Genomic DNA, 6303 nt, shown 5'->3' with positions numbered 1-6303 from the left:
TCCCCATCCCCATCCCATCCCCTCCCCTCCCATTCCCCTCCCCCTCCCCCCTCTCCTCTCCCCCTCCCCTCCTCCACCACACCTCTCCCCTCCCCTCCCCTGCCCTCCCCTCCCCTCCCCTCCCAAGCCCACCCCTCCCCTCCCAAGCCCCCCCCTCCCCTCCCCTCCCCTCCCCTCCCCTCCCCTCCCCTCCCCTCCCCTCCCTCCCCTCCCCTCCCCTCCTCCCTTCGCCTCCCCTCCACACCCCTCCACACCCCTCCCACCCCTCCCAACCCCACCCCTCCATACCCCCTCCTATTCCCTCCCCTCCCCTCTCCTCCCCTCACACCCCTCCCTCCCCTCCCCACCATTACACTACCCACACCTCCCCTTCCCCACACCTGCCCTCCCCTTCCCTCCCCTCCCCTCCCCTCCTCTCTTCTCCCTCCCCTCCCCCTCCCCACCTCTCCCTACTCTCCCCTTTCCTCCCCACTACACACCGCCCCACCCTTCCCCTCCCTTTCCTCCCCTCCCCACCCTTCCACTCCCCACACCTCCCATTCCCTTCCCCTCCTCTCCCCTCCCCTCCCCTCCCCTCCCCTCCCCACCCTTACACTACCCACACCACCTCTTCCCCTCCCCTCCCTCCCCTCCCCTCCCCTCCCCTCCCCTCCCCTCCCCTCCCCTCCCCTCCCTCCCCTCCCCTTCCCTCCCCTCCCCTCCCCTCCCCTCCAACCCCTCCCATCCCCCTTCCCTCCCCTCCCCTCCTCCCTCCTCCCCTCCCCTCCCCCTCCCCACCTCTCCCCTACTCTCCCCTTCCTCCCCACCACACACCGCCCCACCCTTCCCCTCCCATTCCTCCCCTCCCCACCCTTCCATTCCCCACACCTCCCATTCCCTTCCCACACCTCCCCGGCCCACCCCTCCCCTGCCCTCCCCTCCCCTCCCTCCCCTCCCCCTCCCCTCCCCTCCCCTGCCCTCCCCTCCCCTCCCCTCCCTTCCCCTCCCCTCCCCTCCCCTCCCCTCCCCTCCGCTCCCCTCCCCTCCCTTCACCTCCCCTCCCCCCCTCCCCTCACAACCCCTCCCCTCCCCTCCCCTGCCCTCCCCTCCCCTTCCCTCCCCTCCCAAGCCCACCCCTCCCCTCCCCTCCCAAGCCTTCCCCTCCCCTCCCCTCTTCTCCCCTCCCCTCCCCTCCCCTCCGCCTCCCTTCGCCTCCCCTCCACACCCCTCCACACCCCTCCACACCCCTCCAACCCCACCCCTCCATACCCCTCTCCACCCCTCCCCTCCCCTCCCCTCACAACCCCTCCCCTCCCCTCCCCTCCCCTCCCCTCCCCTCCCCTCCCCTCCCCTCCCCTTGACATTCCCTCCCCTCTCCACCCCTCCCCTCTCTTCCCCTCCCCTTCACCTCCCCTCCCTCCTCTCCCCTCCCCTTCCCACCCTCCCCTGCCTTTCCCTCCCCTCCCCTCCCCACCCCTCTGCTCCCCACCCTTCCACTCCCCTCCCCACCCCCTCCCCTCCCCATTCACACCTCACCCCTCCCCTCCCCTCCCCTCACCCTCCACACCTCTCCCTTACTCTCCCCTTTCCTCCCCACTACACCCCGCCCCACCCTTCCCCTCCCTTTCCTCCCCCCACCCTTCCACTCCCACACCTCCCATTCCCTTCATCACACCTCCTCTGCCCTCCCCTCCCCTCCCCTCCCCTCCCCTTCCCTCCCTCCCCTTCCCTCCCCTCCCTCCCCTCCCCTCCCCTCCCCTCCCTCCCCTCCCCTCCCCTCCCTACCCGTCCACTCCCAGCCCTCCTTTCCCCTCCCCTCCCCTCCCCCTCCCCACCTCTCCCCTACTCTCCCCTTTCCTCCCCACTACACACCGCCCCACCCTTCCCCTCCCTTTTGTCCCCTCCCCACCCTTCCACTCCCCACACCTCCCTTCCCTTCCCCTCCCCTCCCCTCCCCTCCCCACCCTTACACTACCCACACCACCCCTTCCCCACACCTGCCCTCCCCTCCCCTCCCCTCCCCTCCCCTCCCCCTCCCCTCCCCTCCCCTCCCCTCCCCTCCCCTCCCCTCCCCTCCCCTCCGCCTCCCTTCGCCTCCCCTCCACACCCCTCCCAACCCCTCCCAACCCCTCCCAACCCCACCCCTCCATACCCCTCCTATTCCCCTCCCCTCCCCTCTCCTCCCCTCACAACCCCTCCCCTCCCCTCCCCACCATTACACTACCCACACCTCCCTTCCCCACACCTGCCCTCCCCTTCCCTCCCCTCCCCTCCCCTCCTCTCTTCTCCCCTCCCCTCCCCCTCCCCACCTCTCCCCTACTCTCCCCTTTCCTCCCCACTACACACCGCCCCACCCTTCCCCTCCCTTTCCTCCCCTCCCCACCCTTCCACTCCCCACACCTCCCATTCCTTCCCCTCCTCTCCCCTCCCCTCCCCTCCCCTCCCCTCCCCACCCTTACACTACCCACACCACCTCTTCCCCTCCCCTCCCCTCCCCTCCCCTCCCCTCCCCTCCCCTCCCCTCCCCTCCCCTCCCCTCCCCTTCCCTCCCCTCCCCTCCCCTCCCCTCCAACCCCTCCCATCCCCCTTCCCTCCCCTCCCCTCCTCCCTCCTCCCCTCCCCTCCCCCTCCCCACCTCTCCCCTACTCTCCCCTTCCTCCCCACCACACACCGCCCCACCCTTCCCCTCCCATTCCTCCCCTCCCCACCCTTCCATTCCCCACACCTCCCATTCCCTTCCACACCTCCCCGGCCCACCCCTCCCTGCCCTCCCCTCCCCTCCCTGCCCCTCCCCCTCCCCTCCCCTCCCCTGCCCTCCCCTCCCCTCCCCTCCCTCCCTTCCCCTCCCCCTCCCCTCCCCTCCCCTCCCCTCCGCTCCCCTCCCCTCCCTTCACCTCCCCTCCCCTCCCCTCCCCTCACAACCCCTCCCCTCCCCTCCCCCTGCCCTCCCCTCCCCCTTCCCTCCCCTCCCAAGCCCACCCCTCCCCTCCCCTCCCAAGCCTTCCCCTCCCCTCCCCTCTTCTCCCCTCCCCTCCCTCCCCTCCGCCTCCCTTCGCCTCCCCTCCACACCCTCCACACCCCTCCACACCCCTCCCAACCCCACCCCTCCATACCCCTCTCCACCCCTCCCCTCCCCTCCCCTCACAACCCCTCCCCTCCCCTCCCCTCCCCTCCCCTCCCCTCCCCTCCCCTCCCTCCCTTGACATTCCCTCCCCTCTCCACCCCTCCCCTCTCTTCCCCTCCCCTTCACCTCCCCTCCCCTCCTCTCCCCTCCCCCTTCCCACCCTCCCCTGCCTTTCCCTCCCCTCCCCTCCCCACCCCTCTGCTCCCCACCCTTCCACTCCCCTCCCCACCCCCTCCCCTCCCCATTCACACCTCACCCCTCCCCTCCCCTCCCCTCACCCTCCACACCTCTCCCTTACTCTCCCCTTTCCTCCCCACTACACCCCGCCCCACCCTTCCCCTCCCTTTCCTCCCCTCCCCACCCTTCCACTCCCCACACATCCCATTCCCTTCATCACACCTCCTCTGCCCTCCCCTCCCCTCCCCTCCCCTCCCCTCCCCTCCCCTTCCCTCCCCTCCCCTTCCCTCCCCTCCCCTTCCCTCCCCTCCCCTTCCCTCCCCTCCCCTCCCTCCCCTCCCCTCCCCTCCCCTCCCCTCCCCTCCCTCCCCTCCCTCCCCCCCTCCCCTCCCCTCCCCTCCCCTCCCCTCCCCTCCCCTCCCTACCCGTCCACTCCCAGCCCTCCTTTCCCCTCCCCTCCCCTCCCCTCCCCACCCTTCCACTCCCCACCCTACTGCTGTTTTATTAGCACATTAGGAATCTGAAGAGCAATGAAGCTGACTGCCATAGGTCCATTTTACCTTATCTACCATTTCAGAGATTAATGGAATTAATATTTTTATTCAGTGTATATTTGCAGTCTCTATTTCTACAGCTTTAAGTAAATTTTGCTCCTCTACTGTGATGTAACATTCATAGATGAGCTTGAAAATTGATATTTAGAAGATGGATCATCTTCTTATAAAACAATTTTTTTTAACCTAATACAATCATTTTCTCCATGTTCTTATCTTCTGTATTGACGTTTTTAATGTTTTGATGACAACTTTCATAAAGTACTAAGACCAAGGCACAATATGTGAAGAGAGAGACTCCAAAATAATATTCCGAAGGCTTAAATGTATTGAAATATGGTATGAATTTATTTAAAACTTCCCCCTCCCCCCCCCCCCCCCCCCCGTCTCCCACCCCCTTTTAGGATTTCATTATGGATGGACTGTGCAAGCTTTCATACACATAGTTCATAGGAGCTACCTACATTAAGAAGATGAATAATGGGTAAAATTATGCAGACTTCAGTTCTAAATTTGAAACGAGATAACATAAACAAGCCAAGTGTAACTAAATAGTTAGACAGTAGGTCATTCTCCCCCAGTACAGCGTGGTTGCTGGAGAAACAGTAGCATAACCATAACCATAACCATAACCATTCAGTGATGTTTGAGTACTGGGATCATTCACTCTGTACAGAGTTTACCACAATATCTAAACATTTCTCATGGCTTATTTTATCTATTTGCACATACTGGGAGGAATGATCTTCTTATTTTGCAGACAGCAGTCTACAAAAGCTTATATATTAGATTCATTAAATATGTCTTTTTAAATACTATGTAGATTTGTAGGAACAAAACCAATCTGAGTTTTTTGCATTTCATTGTTTCTCACTTTTTAGTTGTCATTGAGAATTTACCTTGAGCAAAGCTGGATCTGGGAGCTTCAGAGCTTTTCTCCTATTGCCCTGAGTATGTGCCTTCTAAGCAAACTTCATAATGAAGCACTATACCCACCATTACTGTAATTTGTTGTTGATTATGTAATCTCAAATGTATAATAAAATGTAGATCAAATACTTTGTGTGACAAATTTAATCACAGTCATACTGTAATCAAATATTGTAGATAACATGTAGATGTTTACTTAAGTAAATGGAAGCAAGAATGTCCCTTGCCAAGATACTTTCATTCATCCGTCTAAACAATGTGAATCATCTCATCATGATAAACATCCCAAGTTGCCTTTATCTGAATACTTATAATCTAGTTAGACTTGTTAACTTGTGCATATTTGTCAGCATACACTGCACAACTGCATTACAAAATGCTATAATGTATAACATAAAATTTTGTACTGAAAAAAATTTAAAAAAAAAACCAAACAAACATGTTTTGGATGAGCTACCATGTGTTTCTGTGAAGAATATTAGCAATTATGAGAAAACCATAATGAATGCAGTGATCCTACTAAACTTGCCAATTGCTCTAGATAATTAAGCAGCACTACCTCTGTCTTCACACATTCCATTAAGTGCTAGTATTTCACTAATATTCTTCTAAGAAATGCTTTACTGAGGCAACATGATCTTTGAGAAGTTTGAGCATGTTATTGTTACAGCAGCATGTAGAGAAAACTTGAACCTGTTATTGTTACAGTAGTATGTAGAAACCATCTGGTGCCAAGCAGACCTACCTAGAAATCTGAGTTTCTGGAATTATTGTTTTTTTGCAAGTGTTCACCCACCTTACTTTATTTAGGGTTATCAGGCAGAGTGACTAAGAGGACCAAATCAGTGCTGATGTTCAAATGCTTTCTGACTTAGGTCTGAGGATGTTTTCCAGTCACTGAACATTCTACTTCTACATTGAGAAAATTCCACCAAACATATCTGAGTAGCAAGGACCTGTGAAAACGGTTATGAGAAGAGTCTCAGGAAAATTATAGATGTGTTAAGATAAAGTTTAACTCAGTATTATTAATAAAGTTGTACAAGTTTGACAAACTCTCGTTTTCTGAAATACATTGTTTATAAGAAAATAGCTAAGTATGGCAAAATGAGACCGAATTATGATTTTCCAAGTACAAAAAGGATACAATTTAAGAGCAGGATGACAGGATGGTTTTGCTCCATCATCCCGAAGTGTAGGGGTTCCTCTTTGATTAGTACCCTCAGGCATGATAGACAAAGGGCTGGGCTGAAGGCAACTATCCACAAACTCCTATAGTTGTATCAGGCAAATTCATTATAGCTAGAAGCAGACATCATCAGCTGTGCTCTTAATATAAACTTAATTATTCACTGTCACCTTAGTGGTGGTACTTAGAAAATGTAGCCCTGTTCCTAGAACTATTTAATCTACCAACAAAATTCTAGAATAAAATTATTCAGAACAGCTTTCTTTTATTTATTTTGTCTTATTTCATTTTATTTTTGCATGTGATATTGCTCACAAATTGTAAATAATAACCATTTTATTAATGTTCTT

General features: G+C 56.5%; 1 long non-coding RNA gene across 1 annotated transcript in view; it reads left to right on the top strand.

The window, feature by feature from the left end:
* The window catches only part of LOC116652554 (uncharacterized), an 8119-nt gene extending 2299 nt beyond the window's left edge, over nucleotides 1–5820 (top strand). The window contains exon 2 of the long non-coding RNA XR_004305702.2: nucleotides 4716–5820. This is a non-coding gene — a long non-coding RNA (uncharacterized LOC116652554). The remainder of the gene's footprint in view (nucleotides 1–4715) is intronic.
* Nucleotides 5821–6303: the final 483 nt, after the last annotated feature.

The sequence above is a fragment of the Coturnix japonica genome, chromosome Z (assembly GCF_054131305.1).
Source record: "Coturnix japonica strain WE chromosome Z, WE-NBRP24, whole genome shotgun sequence".
Taxonomy (NCBI): Eukaryota; Metazoa; Chordata; class Aves; order Galliformes; family Phasianidae; genus Coturnix; species Coturnix japonica.
This window is presented reverse-complemented; position numbering and strand designations above follow the sequence as displayed.